Genomic DNA, 26,803 nt, shown 5'->3' with positions numbered 1-26,803 from the left:
GTAAATCTAAATTATAAATCCTCAGAAATATATTCACAACTGCAATGCTGATAGGCTCTTAACTTGCACCTACAGTCCCAGAAATGAATACTGTGATCTCAATACATACCACAGGTCCTGCTGGATTTGGGTTAAATCAACCTATGGGTGGGAAACCTCAGTGTAGTTTTAGGAAGCAGTATTAATGATTTAGAGTGTATTTACCCTGCAAATTTTGCTCGGGTTGCAGTACAGTTCACTGCTTTCAGAAAGCAGGAATAACATTTTAACACTGCTCTTGAAAAAGGATGCAGGACTGTCAACTTCTAACTACAATCATTCTGTGCAACTACAAATATGTAGCTTAATTAGAACAAGCTGGGGACCTCTTATGACAATAGGAGCCTGTAAAAAGATGCGTTGATTCTGAGAAACTCTTCATTTTGCTCTGAATAGTGACATTATGCAAGGCCTTTTTTAAGCACTTGGTCCTTCCCAGTACAGTGTTCATGCTCACATATGGCTGGGAATTCAGGGGCCATAGCCAGTGACTTAACACTCCAGAAAGCCTCCACAGTTCTCCCCAAATGATGAATTGTGATAGGATTTGTCGGGTCTTCTGAGCATAAAGGGGGAGATTTGTGGAAAAGGATGGCAGAATTATTAGTATGCAAGTGACTCAGTCAGCATCCTGCTTGGAAGACAATGAACTGAATGAATGTGGCATCGTCTTATCACTATGCCTGGCTGGGTCAATAATCCTGAAATTACAGTATCAACAAAGTAAGGTGAGTAAATGTTGTGTGTAGATAAAATGTAAAACCAAAGTGAAATTCAAATCAACTCCACAATGTAGATCTGTGGAAGTCAAAAAGTACAGATTCTTCTATGCATCAGAAGAAGTAAGTGTGAAGAGAACATACACAAAAACAAACAAAAAAAGCTGCAAAATACACTTCCACTTTAATAGAATTGGTCTCTAATATTTTTACTTTAGTTAAAAAAAAAAAGACAACTGTTTTCTGATCAGAACCATCTGAAAAACTCTGCATGCCACAATGTGATACACAGTCCCTCTTGCATACTTGCTGAATCTACTTTAAAGAGAAATTAATGGGTCCTCTGATATCTCAGGTGGAAGTGCATATGCCCATATTCAGCATGTTTGTCATTCACTTGGCTATCTTCTTGATTCCTCTAGGTCTCTCCTTCTTCCCTTTCTCCTCTTATTTTGCCTTTATTCTGGAGAGAAAAGGTCAGAAAATCTAGCCTAAACTTTCATTGGAACAAAATTATACTACTTATTTTTATCTCTATTTTAACTGTCTGTATTTTGCACAAATCTGAATGCAATAAACTCATAGGTGTATTTTTAAAAATCCATTTAAAAATTACCATTTTTCAAGTACCCTATTAGTTGACTGATGCTTTCAACTACCTTTCCTCTATGACCACTAAAAGCTCAGTAAAGGTCTTGCTGATCCTAACAGACATCTTTCAAGTTGTCACAAAAAGATTTCTCAACCAAACCCTAAAGGCACTATTTTTATCAATGTTTGTCAAGTTCAGCTGAAAATATTAAAATTAAATGAGAGAACTCCAGGTCTTCAAGGCACTAACTTGAATAAATACCAGAAAATTAAACCAAATTCAGTCATGTCTCCAGCAATTCCACTCAAGCCAGTGACATTTCAAAGGTTTCAGATAACAAGAGAATTTGTCCCAGTCAGTGCTTTGCAGGCAATTTACAACCAGAGTTCACTGACTTCAGTGAAAATTCCACCATGATAACCATGACAGAGCTGGGAATGATTATATACAGTTAAGATATAAAGACCTAATGAAGCATGCACGAATCAGTTCAATACTTGGAATATTCTCTCAGGACTGCTGGCTAGATAATAACTTAAATAGATTAAGAGTTATAAACGGGATTCTTCTTTGTCTTTATCTTCTAATTAAATAAGGACTAACCTACACTAGGAAAGTAGTAATCTATAAAGTTATTCAAAAGACAATTGTAAGAATAAATAAAATTCTAGAGATGTTTTCCCACCAAAAAAGCTTGCCCTTTCGTCCTGCATTTTCCGGTCTTAACTAGAGCAATCTTGTTCAGAAATGTGTGGAGCAGCCAACCATATATCCACTGTCACTTCTCATTTATTGATGGTTAATATACTGATGTAGGCACTTCAGATTTGTCAGCAATTATTAGAGATAATTCACATTACACATATACGCACAAAATTAATACAATATTGAGCAAACTGCTAATTTCTTTTCCATTTCTTTGAAGATAAAAAATCGCTGTCTGGTTTTTGGAGCATGAGAAACAGCATGGAAAATACCGTAAGGGACTATTACCCTGTCTCCAGCATGGTCTCCCAACAATTCTCTGGCAGCTAGGGAATTATTCTTAATTATGTCCTGGACACTTGTAATGGTTTTGAGTTTAGGCCTTCCTTCCTGGTTGCCAGGAAGGAAGTATTCCATCCTATTCCTTTACATAATCCAGCATATAAATAGATGGAGAGAGAAGCCTCTTTCTCTCTTCCCTTCCGGCGAGGTTTGGAGACAGCAGAGTCCTGCAGGCCGGTCTCGCTCCTGTTGTTTCTGCCGATCCAGAGTCTGGCAGAGCGTGGCGGTGGCGTTTGGGCGATTGTGCTACCCCAAGGAAATAGTAAGATATTCTTTTGCTAATTCTTTGCTTTACCAGATCCTGAGTTTTTTGATTGTGCATATCTGTTTTGGGTTTGTCCTTTTTTTCCCCTTCCCTTTCCCTTTCCCTTTTGGGATTGTAGATAGTATTTCAACTGTATATAACACTTCACCCCATTCTACCATGCAATAACCCTTAAGAACCTGGACCATCATATGTAACTGGCTCATTATCAGTTTTAGTAATGGAAATTAATCACCTCTGGTAGAGCTGCATTGGTGGAAATTGTTGTAGAATGTTACTCAGGGTTTCACTACCGTCTTTTATCCCTAAAAGGACAAGATGCTGTGACCAGTTCAGGAGATGGATGGTAGATGTTTTCCTGTTTTCAGGTACTCACAAAGAGCTTGGCAGCTCTTTCATGCATTAATCCTGCAGGCAGTACTAACTCAGAATTTCCAAAGACTTGCCATCACAGTGAGATGTGGAATGATTATGCGGTTATCTAAATGGAGTACCATCAAATGCAGGCATGTTCAGAGTATTGGAAAAAAGTCTCTATAAGGTGCAAAACAAAATTATTGAAACAGAAGAAGCCACTGAATGCAGAAATAACTCTAATATAATTACACATTATCTAAAAATACTGAGGCTGATGGTAATAAATACAGTCATAAGAACTGGGGTAACATTCAATCCATCACAGGATTCAAAAAAAACGGTTAGAAAGAAACAAGAATCATAACAGATAAGGAACAGAACAAACAGAACAAAGTGCTGCTAATCCTTATTAGGGTAAAAAAAAGTCCAGTCTTTTATGATCTCACTGCTAGACACTGCTTTCAAGGAAAATTACATGGTTTATATCTGATTTTTTTTCCATATTTTGCGTGATCAGTATTACAGCCTTCCAATCTCTGCCTTCTCCACTTCCTGCCTTCTGTTTATGTGATGATTAAGGACAATTTAAGGAGCAGAGATTTCCAGTGTGGCAGCCCCAGATGAGGAACTGGAGGATTGTAAAGCTAGTCATCCAAAGAGTAAAATGCCTCCCTCACACTTATTCACTGTGCTGTGGGCTATAGACAGCCCATGGCAGAGCTGTGTACATGGCCTATGTTGCAAAGAGAGTGCAGACTGGAGTCAGAACTTACAGTTACCTGGAAATTTTAACCAAGTTGCATACAATCAAAAGAAAAGAACAGGGAATCATGCATGGCATCTCCAGTTGAACCTTCTGTGTTTGTGGCCCTTTATTATCACCATTATCCATGTCCACACGATTCCATGTAATTGTTCAAGACTGTGTTTATAATCACAACATTTCACCCTTCCGTCACAACAGATGGGCTGCTGATTCCTGCAGCACTCCAATGACTGCTGTAATCCATAAACAGAGACCTAAGAAGTACTGGCAGAGAAAAAATGAGCTGCAGGCAGTAAGCTCAGTATCAGTGTAAGCCATTTGAAAAGCCATTTGACAAACTACATAGACCAAGACCGTTTACCTCTGCTGGTTTTGGGAACAGTTCTGAAAGATACCCTAATCTGCTTTCAGCTCTAGTGCTCCAAAGAATGACAGTGACAGATAGGAATAACAAGAGAACAGGTGCAGTAGTAGGGATGATTGAAATCTCTTATCCATAATGTTGACTTTAATCAGATTTTAAAAAGAGAAATGTTCAAAGAAAGCAAGTTCAATTTTGCAACAATCCCATGAACTCTCAGAAAACAATCAGTCAGTAAATTTCTTACCAAGCCAGCATGTTTATGAAAAGTAAAAGAAAAGTATGTTCATGAGAGTACCAGGTTCGTGAGTGCCTTGCTTTCATACTTGCTCAACATTATCTTCTTCCTGCCTTTCCAAGGACTTCACAATGTGTACACATCCGAATTTGTGAGTAAATGTTTGCTTTTTCAAAAATTTCTAGTTAAATTGAAAATAAGTTTGTTCTACCAGCTAGGGACTTTTGGTTATAACTTCTCATTTTCTACCAATCGCTGCTTTAAAGAAAACCATGCGTGTTTCTGAGCTTAATGATCCTACTTTTTCCCTGGAATGAAACCAAAAGTAAAGCTCTAATCCTTGTCACTTAACTGGCAGATGACTATCATCTTAGATAAATGCAAAAAACTCTGAAAAACAGATCTCTACATAATTATGTTTGCAGGGTCCCTTCACCTCCAGCATTTTGTGTCTGATAGCAGCCTCCTATCTTTCAAAACCAAAACTATGTTGGTCAGAACTTTCAAGGCTGAAAATTTTCCTTTCTTTTTTCACTTGCAATCAACTGGCTAAACAGCTGTTTTGTAATTGTCACATGAAAGTAAAACCATTTATGCAACCTTTTCATTACTAATTAAGATTTAAAATATTTTTATAACTTTCTAGAAAGAAACTTGATGAGGCCACTTGTGAGAGAATCATGGACATCTGCTGATCTTTATCTGAGACAAATTCATTATCAGAATAAATTCACAGAACAGTTACAGTGGCACTGCCGCTGGTGGCACACTTCGTCATACAAGTTCAGTTCCTTTTTCTTCATGTCCTTCTTTAGAGGTTTGCCCTTTCAAATTAAAAGAAAATAAAATAATATTCATTGCAAAACTTTGTTTAAAGAATTAATTAAACATTGAGTAACTGAGTATGAATAATAAATGCTAAATAAAAGAACCCTTTTTTCCCAGCTGTGTGGTACCAGAGAACAGTTACAACAAGATATTTCTGCCCTGGTCTGTTCCTTCCAAATGACTTCAGAGTTGATTCTTTTCATGGTTATTCTTTTTCTATTCTTCATTATTATTTTTTTAGTATGGGTCTTCCCCTTCCTGTGTTTTACAAATCCACAAGTGAAAAACATGTCTTTTCCTTAAAAGACATTTCTCTCTTTTTTAAAGCAAATTACAGCAAAAGAACCTCCATTATCTGAAATGAAAAAGGTCTAGGATACCATAGGTAATGGAAATATGTGGGAAACATAGGTGCTAGTTAACCACAGATCCAGCATAAGTGTAATTTGGCCAGTGCTGACGCAGAACTCATAAGCTTATCCTGACTAAGTTGAGCTCATACAAGCCACATCAAAAATGCCCCTACACTGTGGCTTGCTGGGACCAGGTCCTTAAGGTATCTGTGTGTTTGGGTAGAGAAACAGTTATCAGAAAACATCACCCCAACAATAGGAAAAGCATGTGCTGAGAAGTAAAACATGGAAATCTCCCAAAGACTAGAAGTCCTGCTGAATACACAACATGGTCCCTGCTCGAAGAGGGGCTGGGGCACATTGCTTGATCTGTGCTGGCTCTGTGTCCTCACTCAGGGCTGCATAGGAAACCACAATTCCCTCTCATGGTGTGAGAAGATGTGGAAGTGGGTCAGTAATGGCCAGTATGAGGTTTAGAAAGTCTGACACTGAAGGGCTATGTCTCTACTCAGTGTTTTCAGACCCTTGATTCTCCACAAAGGTACCTCAGATCTACCAGGATGAAAAGTCTGGCCTTGTTCTGGGTGCAGAACCAAGAGTACTGTCCTAGGACCTAATTTGGGCATGGGAGAGGAACATCCTCCTCCACGTAGCTCTGTGCCTGAGCTAAACTTCAAGACAAGACACTCTCCAAAATTCTAGGCAGTGGGCAAAAGAAATATGTTGTATAAACCAGTAGTATTTTCAAGAATGTGTCAGTGGTATATGCTTTGCTAAGTGCATCAAGGATTGCTATGTATTTTTATTAATTCATTATGGTTGATCTAGTTATATAAACAGGAAATGGCAATAGATTAGCTCCTGGAGAGTGTTTCATATGGGATTACATTTAATGCTGAAATTCCTGTCAAACTCTTAACTTTCAAAATACTGATAACACAGTACATACTGTGCACTTTTTTGAACACTTGAGCAATGCATTCCCTGCAACACACTCAGAGCCCTAATAATCAAGACTGCATTTAGAGAAGCTTAATTTTCATTCTATTAATCTCTCCAGTGGTAAGAGTAATTATTCAGTATTCACTGAGAAGCAATCCCATAACAAGCACAGGGTGCCAGTATGTTAGCATGGTTTGAATGACCGCATAGTGAGAAGAAATGTTTCTCTCTCACCAGCAAATTATTATGCAGGTCCTTAAAAAGACTGTGGATTTTATTTGCAAGATATGAAATTCCCTCTGATACTCCAAATTACCTCCAAAGTGTCCTATCTTGTTTAGTACCATCTTTAAGGTCTTCCTTCCAAGACTGCCTTTCCTTTTATAACTACCTCTTTTTTTTCACCATGCACTTTTGTCCAGCCCTACATTCTGCTAAGGACTTTTACCATTATAGTCATTTCTTATTCCTCTTGCCTAAAGCCTTTTTAAACAACTCCTTCTGTGTCTTGTGCAGCCTCTTCAGGTGAACAAGGCAGAAAAACGGTATTTGAATAACCTAGGAACCACTGAACGCAAACTGATGAGTTTTCTTTGTGTTAAAGCCATTTCTATTTCCAGGAAGTAAAGATAATTTTTTTACTGTGACTTTTCTTTGAAGAAAGTATATCTTCTAACCAATTAATATCTTCCATTGTAAAAGATGCAGAACAGTGAAAACTAAAATGGTCTCTTAGATGACGTTGCAAATCTGTAAGTAACTAAACCTACAACTTAAACTTTGTACCTGTCAATATTATTAATCCTGTCACTTGTGTTTATTTCCTTCTGCAGACTCCTGTCATATATTTTGACTATCCTGAAAAAAAAAGTATCTATAGTTTTTATTTATTTAATAACTGCAACATGAGAACAGTCTATACTGGTTTTGAGAATTTGCCCTGTGCACCTGACAGGCAAATTCCTGGATACTGAGCACTGGATGGTCACAGTTATTGTATCTAAGCTTCATATGTTAACTGACTTCTCAAATTTATGGTGGCTGAATAAACATCCAAAGCAAAGTGCCACAGGGATCTTGTCTCTTCTTCTTCAATGTAACTTCAGTAGGCAGCCATGGTGCCTGCCCCTGTCTGCAGAGGCTATCTGATTGCTGTTCCTTGTTCACTCTCTTAATCCTTCTAAATCTTCTTATTTCTAATTATTATTTAATCATTTATCTCGGTCTATCATCATTATTTATTTAAGTCTATCCTCAGGTGATCCACCTCTCTCCATATAAATTTTGACTGCTCCTAATTCTTCTTCCCCACCTGCGCTCTCAACTGCTTCTTCACCAGTTCCTACAATTAGAAGTTTATGAGAGTTATCAAGTCCTCCAGGTCAGGTAAACATATGTTCTCATCAAACAGGAATAAATTCATGCACGCAGTAGGTACCTGGACTCTCCTCTTGATATTTTAAGGGGCACGATGTAATGAATAAGCTTATGAATCACATTTGGAAGATGCCAGATTCCTGCTGTATAAGCATTCTTGAGGGCCTGCGGGTACTATTATGTTTGCTTCAGGGTTTATGAAGATGGTGAGGAGCCAGGTTTTGAGAGAGGAATTATTAGCTGCAACGAGCCTGCCACCTCTAGATGAATGTGAGTGATCCTGTAGGAGTCGGCACCACATGCACATGTTCTGGCTTCCTGGAATCCCCAAAGGGAGCCAGACTCCATGTCTCCTTTCCAGAACAATGCAGTCTAGGATAATATAGTGTGAAAGGAAGGCTCATGGCATGCTCTGTGGAACTGAACCACCACAGCTGTGAATATTATTTTTGACTCATACAAACACACATCATACTCAGCGTAGGTGTGTTCTCTGGCGCTGAAGGCTGCACTGTCCTCAGAGAGTGCTCAAAGTTATGCTAATCCCTTGTACTGCAACTATTATGAGGAAATATTTGTCCGTTTTAAAGAGCTATCGTATGAACTGGAATTATTTATTTTGATCTCCAGGAAAGAAAACTATTGCCATTGTTGCATCTTTATGCTGAGAATTTCTCTTCCCTGCTGATGGGAAACACAAGTGCGGGTACTGCCCTTGGCTATGTGCTTACCAGAGGAGACGTCAGAGAAGATGACTGCTGTCAGTAGCTCTCTCCACGCTTTACATGAGCTTGCCCTGTAAAAAGATTGGCTCCTGGTAATCTGCATCTCAGTGAAGTTATAGAAAAACCTCTTGACACAGTTTCCATTTAGAGAAGACAACTGCCTCCTCTGTCCCTCAGGCTGGTCTGGCTACCATTCCACTTTCTCCTGAATTCCCCTGAGATTAACTCTTCGTTGTCCAGCACTCCATCATTTATCTCACTTCATCACCCCTCAGCCTGCCTCTTTCAGCTCTCTCCACATTAATTTTGACTCTTCCCTAGACCTCAAAATCATTTAGGCTTTTGCAGTGTGTATGCAACTGTGTTCATGGTCAGACTCAAGGTCTGCCTGAGAGCCAGTAAGGCCAGGGTGAACATTAATGTGTAAGCAATGAGGAAACCATTGAGTGTGACCTTGAATCCTAAACTAACATGACAGTATAAACACAGTCCCAGTTATTGCTCATATGCTCTCTGCCTGTCTGAACAATCTCTCTCTTTTTCTCTCAGGTTCCCCCATTCACTGTCACCAAACTTTCCTTGCTTCCTTTACCATTCCTCACTCTCACTGTGAGATTGGAGACCTTTTAAGCAAGTTGAATAGAGGTATTCAAACAGTATAGAAAGGCTACTAAAAAACACCTGGTCCTGAATGGCTTCACATACGTCTATGCCATAATGAAGTTCAGAGTCTCTATTTGGATACCCACAGGCCTCTGAAATTCTTAAACTAATCTGTCAGTGATTCGTCCAAATTATTTCAGTACAGTCCTCAGAACTCACCTATGTAAGAGAATTGTGAATTCCTGTCCACAGTGTCATGACTTTGCCCAGTCGTCCTTCTATCTGATTAATCAGCACTGGTACACAAAAGTATTGACACAAGTGGCCTCATCGATGGCAGAGACAGAGTTAGAACCCAGAAGATGCCTCAAATTCTGCTTCACTTACTTATGGAGAGTGGAGGAAAGCACTATTATGCTGAATAGTTTTTTATAAAATATTTAGGTTTTTGTGTCTTGCTTTACCTTCACAAAGGGTTACCAAATTTCAGCATATTCCCCAGCCACTGCTGTCACTCTTCATTCTGGTAATTGTTTTACAGGCAGGAAACCCCACTATTTATTAAATCACTTTTTAATGAACATGTAATAACAACTAACAATAAATGAAACTGGAGAAGGCAAGAAGGACCCATAATCTTAGCCATCAACTCTGTCTAAAAGTGTCAAACATGATGCTAATTTAATTTATGATTTAAGAAGATTACAGAAATTGTACTATATTAATTTCCATTTCCACTGCTTCAGCAGTCATCTAGCATTGGACAGATGGCATCACAACCAAAACATTTTTTTTGTCCTTTATATACATTTCCTCCAGTAATTTACTTTATCATGATATAGCATATCTGAAGAAAACAAAAATCACAATGTCTGTTAGGATTGTAGAAGACTGGTCTCAATTAGTGGTTACATATAAATTTCCTTTCCTATTGTTTTTCAAATAAATTAGTTTTCAATATCTAGTTCTCAACAAAAACTTTAAGGTTTTCATTGGTTTCCCCCAAAGGTCCTCATAAGCCTGGTTTTCCTGATGGACTACGTGATGGATCAGCAAGGGATGGCATATCATGGAATAAACAAACTGAGCAATAGAGAATGACAGACTAACAAGAAAATCAACTAGAAATTTTATCAAGTCTCTAGGTGCATATTTGAGTTTTGATTTTTAGACAATTTTTGTGTTTAATGTCAAAACTTCTGGGTTCTCCCTTTTACCTAAAAACTTTTTCCAGTCAGCCCTATTCCCATCTTGATAGTCTGATTCTTGTTACAAATGCCTCATCTAGACTGCATGATTTCTTTCTATTTTCAACTTTCATTAATTATACATTAATTTTTTCTCTATGTCCTCTGTACTCTGATGTTTACGGACACAACCATTCTGTGACAGACAGACAGGGACTATACTAGATGTTCTTTTCAAAGTTCAGTAATTTTAGTATGCTTACAATTCTTTTTCCTCTCCTTTTATGAACCTGACCATCTGTGACAAAGAGGAGGTGTAACCAGCCATTCAAAATATAGTAAGTTTTAGCATTTAGTTTAGGATAATGTGCTGCTTTTTTTATAAGCTACTGAATACAGAAAAAAGCATGTTCTAACTGTACTGTGGTTTAGTGGGTACATGAGAGAACCAAAACTAATCCTAGTTCTGGTGAAGTCCAAGACCACCAGGAACAACAATCTAATGTAGTATTCACCAAGGTAGGTGGCCTGGTGGATCAAGCAGTACAAGTGAAATCGTTACTGAGAATGAAACAGAGAGGCAAGAAAATATCAATATTCAGGAATGTATCCGGAGAAGGAGCAAGACACCTGGCATTTTAGAGGATGCAATGGAGGGAATAAAAAGGTAGGCAGGAAAGTAAACTTACATGGGGAGATAGGCAGAGATTTATAAAATGGGAGGTCTATGAATTTTATGTAGGACATTCTCAGGTTTCAGTTTTTGGAAAACCATGTCCGCAGTAAACATTTCACAAGAACATGCAACATGAAGCAGTTGGTATGGAAACTGAGATGCATAAGAATATAACTTCAGAATACTACGGAGTCAGAGCGAAGACTGTCAGCACAGTATCCTGTATTTGACAGTGATTAATACCAGTTCCTTAGAGAAAAAGCAGAATAAAGACAACAGGTACAAAGTGACCTCTGCCTACTGTGTATTTTCTGCCCGGGAGGAAAGCTTTCTTGAGACAGAGGGAAGTTAGTGGTCATGAACAGACATGTGTCCAAACCCCTCGTTGAATAGACTGCGTTTGGCTATCTATAAAAACAATTTCATGTTTTCATTCTGAATCTCTTCAACAAGTCATGTCTGCTATAGAAAGAACCTGGATGAGTTCAGGTTCCCTCCACTGCTGCCAGCAATGTTGCACTCAGTACAACTTTGAAAAGAGTCGGTTTCAACTTCCAACTACTTTTCTGGACAAAAAGAAAATTGAAGAGTCAAGTAAACCTGAATCATGGTTTCCTGCTAAGTTACCTCTACAGCTAGTCTGCTGCAGGACACCACAGACCTTCGCACATCAGTTGGCCATTCCAAGTCAATGACTGAAGAGCCAGAAAAAATAGAAAGAGCGGTATAAAAATAATGTAAATAATTCTAAAACCTTGTCTCTCAAGTCAAGTGTGTTCTTCTATACTTTCAGCCATCGATTTTAACATGCCAGGAAGCTTGACTCTACGTGAACAAACTGCATCATCTCCTTCGATCAGTGCTTTTAAAACATCATAGCTCACATCAGATTGTCTAGTGCAATTTCTAGATAGACTGATTTCCAATAGCATCAAAAAGGCAGTGTAAGCAGCATGTTCCTCTCTTTACTTTTTTATGAACCCTGTGAAAAATTTGTCTTTTTTTTTCTTGCACTGAGCTTCAGGCTGTTAGACCAGTGAATGCTACACCAACCAGCATGACTTCCAGCATCTCACAGTGAGTCATTTATGTCCGAGTGATTGTTTCAAAGCAAACAGTGGCATACATGAGAGGTGCCCAGGCTCCCCACAAAGGCAGGCCACAGGACCTAACTCAGCACCTCTGCAGGTGCACATTTGCAGCACGCACAGCAAAGCCTGCCTTGAACACTTTCAGGGTTGGAGCATTCACAACATCTCTGATCAACCTGTTCCAGGGTCTCACCACCCTCATAGCCAAAAATTTCTGCCTAACATCTAATGTAAACCTACTCACTTTCAGTTTGAACCCATTCTCTCTTGTTCTATCACAGTTCCTAATGAAGAATCCCTCTCTGGCTTCCTTGTCCACTGTCTTCAGATACTGGAAGGTTGCTATGAGGTCTCCATCCAATCTTCTCCAGGCTTAACAGCCCCAACTTTCTCAGCCTGTCTTCACAAGGAGGTGCTCTAGTACCTTATCAACTTCACGGGTCTCCTCTGGACTTGCTTCAACAATTCTATGTCCTTCTTATGTTGGGGGCACCAGAGCTGGGTGCAGCATTCTGGGTGGAGTCTCACAAAAGCAGAGTAGAGGTTCAGAATCACTTTCTTTGATCTGCTGGACACGGTCCTTTTGTTACAGATCAGGATTCATTTCATCAACCATCACTCCCAAGTCCTTTTCTGCTGGGCTACTCTGGTTCACTTCTCCACCTAGTTCTTCTGTAAGATCATGTTGTTTTAGCACTAGCATGGATGTATTCCCCCATTTAACTGAGATTTATCATATTCCACCCACCAAAAGACCTGCAAATCTGAAGGTTGTCTTCCCGTCATGAGCAAGAAATTCCATGGGATACGCAAGTAGTCATTACCAACAGCAGCCAGAGCAGACAGAAATCTTACAGCTTCTGTAATCCTAAGCGTCTGCAAGCCACATAGACTAGAAATCTCATTTCTCTTCAGAAGTTTGACTTTACCATGTATCTGTACATAATTAAATACTTCTGATTCCAAATATCGCAGTATAATAATATAGACCAAGCTAGATTCCATTTATAGTAACCACCTCCAGATTTGGATAGCATTCCAAGAAGTGGTAAGCTAAACATTTTTAGCTATCTTTACAAATGTAGTGAGAGAAAAAATGAAATGACATTTATAAGCAGGAGAGAATTTCCTTTTCAATAATTCCAGGAAAGACTATTCTTATGGCAGGGATTATATTACAAATAAGAAATGGTATAGATTTAACCCATTTTCATTAGTCTTAAGGCTGTAATTCTGTGGTTGCAATCTAATGTCATGCCTTTGTTATTAGTAGATTTTCTCCAGAGTCCAGACAGAAGTAAATGTGTTCAGAAAGACCTCAGGAATATCCTGTTTTTCTGGCACCAATTTAAAATATAATTCTCATTAGATTGGTGTCTCCTTTTTTTTTCTAGAATTAAATATATTTTGCCTTCAAAAGAAATCCTGTTACCTTTAAGTGAAGTGCTCTTCAGATCTTATTGCCAGAACCAACATTCTGTCATTTCTATCACAGTTTACTTTGTGATATGATGATCATTTAGCTAGAAGTTTGATATTCACATTTAACAGAGAGGAAAGGAGTGCACTTTCATGCCCTCTCTATTTTTCATATCCAAAGTCAGAAGCAAGGGTAGTTTCCCCATGATTTCAATGAGAGCAAGACTGGGACACCAGAATATTGGGTTATGGGCACAGGGATCAGGTCTCTCTCTGTAGTCTGAACGATGCCAAACACAATAGTTGTGCCAAGCAGACACTAAACACTAATAGCAATGAGGAAATCACAACAAATTTTGTGGATTTTATTTGGTATATCTAATAAAACAATGCATTATCACAGGTTTAAGACTGTCTGCAAAACAACCCCATGTCAGAGAGAGCACTGTAAGGTGATCCTGGTCATTTCAGAGTGCCAACCACTTTCCCCCTATACCCATACCCCTGCTGCATGGAACTGAAGGGAAGTCCTCTTCTCTTTCCCCCTCTACCCCCTCACTTTGTCCCAAATGGGACAATGGAAAAGGAGCAAGACTGGAACAAAACCTGCAATTCATGCATATGGAACCCAGTCATCCTCAAACTACCAAGCAGATTTTCAGATGAGGTAGGAGAGCAGGGTGTCTTTTCAGTGCCAGGCAGAATTCTGCCCCTCGCTGATGTATTTCTGGGTAGGATGTTTTGTTGGGTTTAGTTTTTTTTCTTTTCAAGCCAGTGGCAGATGGCTCACCCGTCTGATTTCATCTGGCAATTCCCCTGCTCCTGCATTGCCTTCATGGACCACTCCACAGCCACAGTATGAGGCAGTTTCAGAGCTTTCTGGTGCATAATTGTCATATCTATTCAGAATTACAAAGTGAGATACTGACAACAGGAAGTTATTTTAAGTTCTGGGCTTATTTCTATCCAACGTTTCCTTCTACATTCAATTTCTTCCTAAGCTGTGAACCATTCAAACTACGCTTTTCATATAGCTGAAAGCAGATTTGATTAATATGATTTCTTTGTGAAAATCTGAGAAGATTAAGGAGCAGTGATGTAGAGAACATATGCCCTTTCTCAACATGACATTCTCTAACATTATACAGGGGTCTGCAGATCCTTCCAGTCATTATATTGTTCCCACTAGTAGTATCTAAATAGAGAAAAACCTATCATCAGGGAAGAATTTCGTTTTTTTCATATTGTAGTTCCAATCTCATGTGCAGGTCAACAAATCTGCAGCTGTATCGATTTCATTCTGTAACTAGGTAGGAAAGGCCACATTTCAAGGGAGAATTTGCAGATTGTTTTTCCTTTGTATTACAGGGACTTTTTGTGATGGTCCCTTAGAAAAAAATTAAGATTGGCCAGATGACTTCTATGCTCAGTGAAGCAAAATGCCAAATAAATATATTTATAGGTACATCATTTACTGTTCTTTCTCTGTGTATCCCAGAGTGTTACTAACCATGAAACACTTTCCAAAATCAGTGGGGGGAAAAATCAGTCTGGTATTGATTGAATATGGTTTCTCATCTGTCTCATGACCTTTTCCATCATATATAATTAGAAATGGAAAGGTCTTAGCTGTGTGCTTGCAGTACCCTCCAGAATACAGATAGGTTTGGTTCAGTGTTGAGATACAGTGAAAGCACACTGCCCATAGATTTTAGGATTTGGCAATGTCAGTATTTGTTTCTCAAAATAAGAAGTACAGACCATGCCAGTACTTTCAAGCTGATGCAGTATAGTATCAGTAGTTCTCAACTGTATTACTGTAATATCTTGGATTGGATTGCACATTGTAGAGGATAAATACAGTTTGTAACCCTCTACAGCACAGGAAAACATCAAACCTGATGATTGCATTATATGATTTTTGTTATGCTGCTGCAGGGATTTTTCTATGTCAAACAGTCAACATGATTTGCTAACTGGTGGTTAAGGAGATGATTATGATGCCTGTTTCCAAAAGCATTTATATGAGTTCCTTGTGGTGAGTCAGGCTGCTGCTTCCGAAAGTCTGAAATCTTAAGCAGCCGTATTGACCACAGACCCTTGCAAAATTAGGGCAATAGCACTTCTGATTTTGACACCTCTACTTCCTTGATTTTGGCTGTATTTAAAGGTTTGTATGAATGCCATTATGAACTGACCCTGATCCCATATGCACAAGGAATTAAACGACAGAATCATATGCCTTTCCCAATGTGAAAAGCAGAGGTGTTGGTTATGGGACCATAGAAAAATTAAATACCTTTCACTTTCAGATACAGCTCTATTTCTATTTTAATGTGAAAATATTCTAGCAAAGTACCAGAGAAGTTGTTATTGATGCTTTCTTCCTGTGTGGGGCCTGCAGCTCAGCGGGATGTGTTTGTTGGCTCACTATTTGTAACTCCTGTAGAGAATTGTTTGAGAGACTGATTAACGATGGGTAAAATAGCTTTTCAGTATGGAGGATGATGCATTACTTCAGATGATAAGCAACTGTCAACCTCCTGTAATTATTTGCTGTGTGATTTCGAAAGGACAGTTGCACAGGACACAACTAAAATTATCACAGACTCAGAGGAGAAGTCATTGCACATCGTGGGTGGTTGAAGAGATTGATCCAATTTTTGAGACTGTCATCTGCTTTAGAAATCTTTCCCCACAATCTACATGAGTCCACAGCTACAGGGACATGACATCTGACTCTCAGTATCTGCCAATCCCATGTCTTTCAAAAATCACACACATACACAAACACATTTTTTCAAACAGCTGACACTCCTTCCTGATTTCAGATACCTGCTCAAACCTCTGAGGACTCTGATTAAGCAGTGCGTAAAATGTAAAAGATTCAGATCATTTCAGCTCCCTGCTTTGGTTTCTGACCTTTACAAAGGTGTTGTGTCTGTTATAGGAGAACAGCTTTATTGAGTCACCATAAATAAGAGATTTGTAATTCAGTGATATGCAATTGTCCTGGTTGTGAATTAATGGACTGTAATTTCTATTGGCACCACTACACATTTTTTGAAACATAGATGTGAACAGAAACAACATTTCACAACAGAGTATATACAGGTAGTACTCTAGATACAGTTCTTCAATTTGTTTTTACCAGAAATATAATTGGATAGTAAAACAATAATGTAAGTATCAGACTGCCAGCTAGAGCACATTGTCAGTGAGGAAGAAACATGTATGTGACAATGTGACGATTCATCACATCTGTGAAAACAAATAAACCCCTCCAAAAGAGCAAAACAGAAAAACACTAGTTAGTGTTGTTTCTAAAGTCCTAGTCTTCTTGTAAAGGAAAAATAAAAATAAAACAATGATGGTTTTCTTGCAAAAGATGTGATACAATGCCACCTCCTGGTTAAAAATATACCAGCTTTGAATTGAACACTTATCTACTTACACATGCGCACAACTGGATTATTTTGTGTATGATTTCACAACAGCCATACACTCGATTGCTCGGACTAGTAGACCACAATATATCCACCACTGAACTCTCTGGAGCCCAGCCTAAAGGCAGAGTCTTGCTACTCAACAGTTAAAGTTCAGTACAGGTTTATATCTGAAGACAAGAATCTCTCTATTTCATATGCTAGCGACGGGGTTTGGCCTCCAATTTTAACATACTCATTTTTCATAAAGTATCAGATTTTTTAATAATGTTTCCTTGTTCAAAGATTTGTCAATTTTGGCAGCACAAATGTTTTAAAATTAGGCCTTTGTGAATTTTCTCTTGAGAGCCTCATGTGTTATTAGAGTCATATAGCCACAAACTCTTAACTCTGTAACATGCAGAGACATTTTCATAGCAGTTTTGAGATATGGAAGATTTAAATGTTTCCCAGTTTAATCAAAATAAGAAACATTTGCCACCAGGGAAGGTACCAGCTCTTTTAATATACCTTAAATACCTCACTCCTCTGGTCCTTTTGAACTTTAAAATAGTGACAGGATCAAGGTAAAGGTAGTGCTACTGCTTATTAAACTGAATAGCTGGAAGAGTTAATAATTAATACTGGACACACATACACATACACACAGAGATATCAAATTTCTCCAATACCTTTCAGTCCAGGGGCAGGGTTTATCCATTGCCTTTTACGTTTGAAGAAACTCTAGGACTTAATTCAAGATACTGAAATTTTCCCTAAAACCTTCATCTATTCCAAGATCCTTTAGAAGGAGGGCACACCCCTTGTATAGTGGTTCAGCATCCTGTCCCCTCACTGACAGGCTACATAGTCCAAAAGCACACTATGGTCTACAGAAATCCTCTCTACAGAGACAAGCAAAGGGAGAAACCTAAAGAGGACTTGAGCATGATGAGTAGAATTGGTGGTGTTTCCGCTTCTGATTCACCCCCTTATTTCAGAATCCCACTTTGCCTTGTCTGTATTTTCTGTATGCATCTCATGAAGGGGAAAATGGGAGAGATGTGCATGGAAAGGCAACTGCCACCACTCCACAGGAGTAGCACAGGGGAGCTCCATGAATGGACCAGTATGACCACAGTTATTGCAGCATATTTTTACTTCTTTAGACTTAGAAATATCAGAATTGTTCCTGATGGGTGATAAATTCCTTAACAAGAACTTGATTTCTATGTATGATAAGAGAATAAAGCTGATCAATGGAGAGAATTATTATATTGTAAAACTACAGCAGTGAGGGCACTGTGACAATTACTGGGTATTTATTCAACTGATTTTCCTTGAGGAATTTTAATGAGGATTTCACACTCCATAACCACATGCTTTAGATTCTGTCAGTAAAAATGTTAAATGCTTCTGTTAAAGTAATGTGATACTGCTTTTACTGCACTCACTGATATTTTAGCAAGACGAGAGCATGACCACTTTTTTTTCAGATGTCCTGGGAATGTTTTCAATTATTTATGTTGTAGCTGAATCCCTCAGTATGTCACTAAACCCAGACAAAAAAAACTGTTCCTCACAGTGGAACAGTTGTGGAAAGTCCTTCAGCTTCCCATGTGTAAGTTCCCCCGTGCTCGCCATGTAGCTGGCAGCAGCATTGTGCGTAATGCACAAGACATGTTTATGGTGGGAAGTGGCAAAATCCATCAATTTATGTAGAGAAAGTTCCAAAGTTAAACTAATTTATTTCCAGTTATGGCCATCGCATGTTATTGATTTGTATGATTACAGAAAAATTAAGCTTTTGGTTCCCAGTGCTTAGATTTAATCTCATGAATATGGCAGTGGGATTTGAATAAAGAAAAGGATCAACTGAGGGTTTGGACACTCAGTTTATATTCTTGACTCAGCCCCTGATCTACACTATGATCTTCACAGGCTTCATTTTTCTGTGCTTCTCTTTCACTCTTGTCTTGCAGATTTTAAGTAACACTTTCAGAAAAGATTGTCTCTGATTATGTGATTCTACTATGCCTTGTTTAAGGGGGTGCCAAATTCATTGAAGCCTCTAAGCTTTACAATACTGCATATAATAACGTAATAACCCATAATGCACCAAAATCATACTCCACAAACTGAAAATTATAGTTTGTTATTCCAGGTTGCCATTACTGACCTGTGCTTCTGACAGGAGTTGTTCTGCACTGGTTCATGGACATTTCCTAGAATTTTCAGACAACATGGTAGTGTTTAAAGTGCAAAATGTGGAAATATCTTTCAGATAATCTGCACTAAATCATTCATTGCTGTGCTCGTTTAAGTATTTCCATGTATATGGCATGGTCTGCTTTTTTCTTCTTGGATGTTTAATGTAAATAATCACAAAAAACGTAAGTAGAGCTGTGTGACCCCCTTGTACACAACAACATACGTTTAGTTTTAAGCAATTACTATTTCCACTGATGCTTATGCCAGACCACTGTAATTTACAGCTCTGTGAAGCAGAACTGAAATTTCAAGTGGGGGGTCTAAATTCCTTCTTGGTGTAACTCTCCAACATTTTATGAGATTACACCAGAAACTAATACAGCCCAGCAACAGAAAATTACTATCTGACACTTTGGGTTTGAAAATGTGAAAGAAAAATGTCTTTCTTATTGCAGGCTTCAAGGTCTCTCAGTCATCGTAACTAAAGGCTTGATCACACAGACATTTCATGTGAATAACTCTTCCTTATTCAGTCATGCCACTGATACCAAGCAGATAACTGGATAAAAACAACTCAAGAGAATAAAACCTGCAATATTTTCCCACACTAACAATAGGCCATACTTTTAAAAAAACGATATCAGAAAATCAACACGAAGTAAAAATGTGTGTGTTTGGTTGAAGAGAATCTCCACCACTGAAAAGAGGAGAAAAGGAGAAGTGAAAATTCTAAACTTTTGTAAGGGTTGAAAGCGAAATTGCAGTGACCAACAGTGAAGCAAATAAAAATGCAAAGACTTTAAAGAACAAGAAGTATTGAAGTAGGTGAAGACTAAATATGCCGATATGTGTTTTGGAACAGTTATGAATGAATCTAAAAATAAGAGTAAACTTTTTGGTGTAAACTATAATGGTGGTTTGGAAGCTTTACATGTGTCCAAACTTTCCAAATCTCTCAGCTGTGCTGTCTTTAGAAACCCTCACCCTGACGAAGATTGATAAACTCTAGAAGTAAATCTGGGTGAAGATCTAATGCAAATATAGACTACACTCATCACAAATAGCAACATAGGATCAGGGCCATAAAATTATAAATTGCTTAGGACAGATATAGATTGTGTCTGCTTTCCTTTGGGAGGTAGCTCTCGGCTGACACAATAAAATGGCAAATAGTAATAACAATGGTTTCAGGTATTGTTCATCTGGGCAAAGACCTCCAAAATGCCTTCTACTACATTGCCATGTATGGCAGAGCAGAGGCCAAGGGACCAGCCCTCTCTGTAGGTCTAGTCACAATGACCACATTCATCTGTGTAAATGAACAGGCTGCAGGGTGAAGCACTGGTCTAATCACGGAGGGGGTGCAGAACACTCTCCTGGCTTGGGCATCATCTGAGAGTTAAGGAGCTGGAGACAGGATGGCAAGAGTGAAGCCACGCCCCTTTGAATGGGAAGAGAATGGATGCGATGAGTGCCATGCCGTTTGGTCTTGGGGTGAAAGGTTGGGATTTGGCCTGTGTTATGTACTTGCCAAAGGGTTTTCTGTGAGTGAAAACCATCTCTAATTAGCAACAGAGACATACCTGTAGTAAACTACCTCAGTATCCAGCCAAGAGCAGTGACTGACATCTGCTGCTCCAAGGGAAGGTGGAAAAAGGAATTTGGCTCAGCCAGAAGTGTCATGCACCGCATGGGGGAGAGAAAGTCCTTGCTAATAATGTCTGTGGGGACTAACATGTTCTTTAGGCTTATGCCACTTCACATACCTCCCAGGTACCTAGCTAGGAGAAAAGCAGTAGCAGCTCTGGCTCACAGGGATTCACAGTCTCACAGGGAAGCTTCCTTCCCTTGCAGCTGTCCCCCAAATCAACTTGCAAATAAGCATGTGGGGACCTCACTCCTCTGCATGGCCAAGGGAGATTAGAGACAGCATTTCATTTGTACAGGCCTCTTGGCAAGCGCCTACTGAACTGAATGATTACACAAAAAGTCAGTTATTTTTCTGTTAAAATAAACTCACTTTTTTTAAAGGAATCAACAAAGCAAATTTTCCGTGAAGTCATTAAACAAATTTTAGTTTAAAAGAATTTATCAGCACTGAAGGATTCAAAGAAAGAGAAGAATTAGGGGAGCCATAGCCAGTCAAAAAAGAAGAAAAGAGAAGAGAGGGGGGAGAAGAGGGAAAATTATTTCTTCTCAATGTTTTCCTTAAGCTGAGGAAGTCAAAACGATCATGAAGAAGAAAGGGAAAATGTGGCATCTGCATTAATCGGCATTAAGCACTTAAAATAAGAAGCTTCAATAACTGTGCAAATTTAAATTTTTGAACTTCTCCTTTCTACCCTTCCTCACTGATATTCATGGGGTAGTAACCATTATTTGCAAACAAAGATAAAAACCAGTGTTTACTCTTGCTGGAAAATGTAGCTCTAATTTGCTATGAATGCATTCAATTTAGTGTGAATCACTCTGCAAAACTTTCGTAATATAACCCAAAAAAGAGCTAGACAAACAAGTATGCTTTTTTGGTTCAGTCACTAGAGAAAAAAGAAAACAAAATGTAATCAGTTGAGTTTGGATCAAAACACACATTTTACGGTTTTTTGAAAAATACGGAATTTTGGAGGGGATCAAGCTAATCTGTAATGATTTTTACTATCATTTTAAAACCTCTCTGTTTCAGTGAGCTATTACTAAACACTAAAAAGAAGTTTATTTTTAAAATGTCAAAAGTAAACATTCTATCATTTCTAAAATAGAAGGTTTTTTTCCTTCAGAAAATTCAGGATTAAATTTTTCTTTTTCAATATAATATCTATTTTACGCTTCATTCAGTTTAATTTATCTGCAGATGATCATATTTGCAAGCAATTTCAGTCCTCTAAAATATTCTAGTTTGTACTGTTAACACAAAACCCTTCACACAATTTCAGTAAAAACCAGGAGCTACTTCCTATTTCGAGTTCAATTCTGCACCTGAAGACTCAGGAAATATTTTGAAAATTACTGTTTATTTGCTTGGCTTGACCTGACTTTGCTTGGTTAAGTAAAACCAGGCCAATTTCCCGTAGATCCTGGAGTGACTTATATGTTTGGCTGGAAACTCCAAGGGGTTTCATGCTGGGTGCTAAAATCTCTCAGCAGGTGAGAACGACTCTACTGGTCAGGTCTACTGGCTCTGAAAGGCTCCAAACACAGGACAAGTTCGTGCAGAGCTTCTTGTAATACATAGAAAATGGAAATTTACCTCCTCAGATGTCAGGATTCGGCACTGTGCTGTACCTACCAGAGATGTAGAAGTCAGCACTTAAGGCTGCTATTAGAGTGGGAAGAACAAGGAAAAGAATGAGCTGAGAAGGTACATCTTCCCTCTGTCCCCAACACTAACAACTGCCCCAGACACCTCAGCAGAAGCAAACACGAGTTTCCAAGCTATGGCAGAGGGAAAGCAGGTACAGACACATAAGGATGATCGTAAGTCCGACCAAGGGCCCATTTGGTTCAGCATCCTGCCCCAGCAGTGGCCGAGAGCGGCTGAGGAAGCATGGAAATGAGGACAAACATGCAGTAATGTCCCCTTGGCTTTGAGCACTCAATGACCTCCAATATTTTCTGAGCCAAAAATGGCATCTGTGTGTTTTACAGCCTTTAATAGATTCTTCTTCTGTGGATTTATATAATCCCTTTTGAAGCCATGTAAACTTCTGTCATTCTCAGAATCCTGTGCTAATGCCATCAACAATATACCTACTCCTTCTGTAAAAAACCCCTACTTTTCTTTGTCAAACCTGCTACTCCATGGCCCTATTTGTGCTACCTCCCTTTTGCTAATCATGATTTATAGATTTCTATTCCCTCCTTCCTCCGGCAACTCTTTTTCTACATAGTATACCAAGTTTATGTAGTCAATCCTCATCTGGAAGCTATTTTATAGCTTTAAGCATGCTGTCACCCTTTTCTAGTTCTGCTCTATCCTTTTTGAGATGCAGAGGACAAGACCACATGCAGTCTTCAAGGTACGTCCAACTCACAGACTTATGCAGTGCTTTCCATCCTTCTCTTAAGAATTTCAACTATTAATTCCAGAGTCAACCCCAGGTGCATCAATTTACATCTTCCAACACTGAATTATATCTTCCATTTTATCATCCCAACAGCACCTTAAGATCCCTTCAAAACTACCCTGAATTTAAACATGTTAGGACCCTTCTTTTTGTGCCATGCCACTTTATTTCCCTAAAAGCTTTTGACAAAAACTTCCTCAAAAGCCTTCTGGAAAACAGAGTAGAGCATATCAACAGGATTTTCCCATACAGTGCTGATTGATTCCTTCAATGAAATCCACAGTGTTTAGGAGTAATTCACTATGTAAACACAAGGCTTGTGTCCTACTCAGTAAATTATATGTAAGTGTGTTCACTGGTTCTGTTCTTTATTATAACAATCATATTCATGTATGTTCATTGTTTCTATTCTTTATTATAACTACCACCAATTTGCTTGTCAGATTTACTAAGATTTTTTTATATCCTCAACTCCAGCATCAAGCCTTTTCTTTTTCAAATTGTGTAATTTTATCTTCATAAGCAAGGACGAAATTTTAGAAGACTGTATGCCAAAATTACTCATTTCATAGCTAACTTCCTATATAACTCTTAAGTGAGCACCACATGCTACAGCTCGTCTGTTACTCTTTCTAGTAAAAAAACCTCAAAATATTTCTAACAATTGTTATCTATTTTCTTCAAAAAACTCTTTTTTGCCTACACTTCATTCTATAACAGATCTTCTGAGACGTCCCATTAAAAAATATTCTGGAGCAAGAATCCATCTAAACTTCTACAGTGAATACAGCTTTAAACAGCGTGGGGGTTTTTTTGTGCTTTTATAGTTGGATCATAGTGTTGAAAAAAGCATTTTTAAACCCTTCAGCAAAAAGTGCAAGGATGGTCACCCCATTAACCAAGTCAGCTATGGTACTATCCCGAATGTATTACTGTCTTAAAGTAATGCAGGGGGGAAAAAGGGGGATATATAGGATATTATTCAAAAATCTGTGGTGGGTCTGGCTGAGCCAGAATTTATTTTCCCTTAGTAGCCCTCACAGTGCCATGCTCTGCATTGGTAGCTAGAGGAATGTTGATAACACACCCATGTTTTGGCTACTGCTGGGCACAGCACTGTAATACTCCTTCAATCAAAGGTGAGATCCTGGGAGGGGACACAAGCAGGCCAGCTGACCCACACTGACCAAGGGGGATATTCCAGACCATATGACGTCAACCCAGATATAAAAGCTGAGGCAAGGAGCAGGACTGGAGGCACTCATTGTGTCCGATGGCTGCCTGCTGTCAACTGTTACGCGAGTTGGAGCCCTGCTTCTCAGAGAAATGGCCAACCATTGCTGCTGATGGGAAGATAAACTGCTGGCTTCTGCTTTGTGCGTGCGCACGCTGCTTTTGCTTTTTTTTTCTTTTGCATAAATATAAACTGCCTTATCGCAACCCATGATTTGTGTTGTTTTCTTTTCCCACTCTACTCTCTCCCTTGTCCAGCTGAGGAGGGATAGAGAGGCTGGGTGGGCACTTGGCATCTGGCCAAGGTGAACCCACCACAAATTATTATTTATTTCTTACTGTCTAATGATGAGTGGAATGATGGTAATCTTGATTTCATAATATTTATTTCTACCACATCACAGCTATTTACATACAGAGAGTGTGAGGACAGGCCAACCAGCACTGAAATATTCATGGAGGATTTGTGCACACCCAGTGCACTCTCCTCAATAACCTTCCCCTCTTCCTTCTTCGGAATGAGAAGTGAAAATGAATCTTTGCTAGTCGAGCAAAACCCTCTTTTTTTTTTTATCTTCTTTACCTTCCCCAAAGCATCTGTGAACTATGAACCATAATCTGGCCCCACTTGTTTTATTTGCAAAATATGACAATTCAGTATAAACATTCCCTGTCTCAAGCAAGCTCAGTTTAATATATAAAATGGGGTAAAAACATAGATTAGATACTGCTGAACCTGACTTTGAAGTTGTTGTATTTCAGCTAAACATTAGTGAAATCAGAATCCTTTATTTGAAGCAGAGGTTGATAAATAAAGCAAAAAGGAATAACGAAAAGTAGATTCAAATAAACAACATCTACACTTATTTGCTTAGACGAGAGTGCTTCCTGCCACACAGAGTCAAAAGCATTTCCCTCCTCATCAAGGTTTTCATAGGAAAGAACTCTGGCTGTGTGAGCTAGAATGATGCACTTTCCTATTTAAACATTTTGGGGAGTGAGTCTAAGGTGGTCAGAGCCCACTTGCCGTGCAGAGGAGAGACAGTGACATGTACTGGACTTATGCCTAACAGCTACAGCTTTTATGCAGCTTAGTCATAGAAATGACTCATCATAGCTTCCATCAAAATCAAGACTACCACATACTGGTGTAGGAACAAGGTAATTCTCAACATGTAGCACATATGCCTGTGCAATTTACCTCACACTCACCCCCAAATGAGTAGCTCCTCTGTAAGAGGATAACAGCTTGACAGTGGAGGAAGGTGTTTTCTATTGTTGGTCAAAGTCAATACCAAATTCTGTCATTTATTTTAAGGTCTAAGTTTTGACTAAAACTCAAGAGCAAGTGAAAATATTTTTAGCATAAGACCTTCCAATGGAAAATGTTGATCTATCTATCTACCTGTAAAATACTAAGTTTCATTAATTTTCCTTTTTAAAGAAAATCTTGGAAAGAGGTTTTGAAACTGTCAAAACATTTTTTGGCATTTTTTCAACATTTTTTTAAAATTTCAAATTTGGAGTTGATTTATATTTGAAGTATTAAAAAGGAGAAAAAAAAAAACAACATAAAACCTATAAGGACGGAATTGAAAGAAGGCATGGTGAACCTATTGCAATATTTCAGCCACTGCACTCTGATTACCCATTGAATTATAATTCCTAAAATGAATTTAACAAATGCATTGTGATTTTTCAATCCGCTTTTAGACAAGAAGACTCTGACAAATGGATACTCTTACAAAACAGGCAAACTGATTCTCCTCCCAATTCCAGCCTAAATCTAAGTTCAGAATTGTCCATCATCCTGTGCTATTTTTGGCCACAGATTAACAAGCGATGTAGTGCAGAGGACAGGTATACTTGGGGTATTTTGACAGGTAAGAAAACACACAAACCCCTAAAACAGAATCCTGAAGCTAAACCTTGAAGTGACACCTACTGAAGTGTATACTGTTGTGTATTTCAGCAATCTTGTATCTAACTTTACTTAAATTTAAGAGACAAAACATGACCTTAGTGAAACGGATGGAAATTTTGCTAGAAGGTTAGATGGGACCTTAACCTGGCCTCGAATTTCTGCATAGAAGTAACATTGATTTGAGGATTTGCATCAGCAACACATGTTTTATCAAAGCATCCTATCTCGCTTTCATCCCACTGCTGCTGCCCCTGCTGTTACCATGCTGACCCCTCATTCACACCACAATATTGGTCCCCTCTGAAATTGAGATTTGAGTTCAGGATTTTACTGATAACTTTCAAGGTTCTTCAAGCCTTGA

At 38.6% G+C, this 26,803-nt stretch overlaps 1 long non-coding RNA gene across 2 annotated transcripts in view; it reads left to right on the top strand.

The window, feature by feature from the left end:
* Nucleotides 1-2,581: 2,581 nt before the first annotated feature.
* The window catches only part of LOC116790405, a 47,190-nt gene continuing 22,968 nt past the window's right edge, over nucleotides 2,582-26,803 (top strand). For both annotated transcript variants that reach the window (XR_004358343.1, XR_004358342.1), the window contains exons 1-2: nucleotides 2,582-2,659; nucleotides 3,984-4,247. This is a non-coding gene — a long non-coding RNA (uncharacterized LOC116790405). The remainder of the gene's footprint in view (nucleotides 2,660-3,983; nucleotides 4,248-26,803) is intronic.

Source organism: Chiroxiphia lanceolata, chromosome 1 (assembly GCF_009829145.1).
Source record: "Chiroxiphia lanceolata isolate bChiLan1 chromosome 1, bChiLan1.pri, whole genome shotgun sequence".
In the NCBI taxonomy this organism is placed as follows: Eukaryota; Metazoa; Chordata; class Aves; order Passeriformes; family Pipridae; genus Chiroxiphia; species Chiroxiphia lanceolata.
The sequence above is the reverse complement of the archived record's forward strand: the minus strand, read 5'-3'. Positions and strand labels throughout refer to the sequence as shown.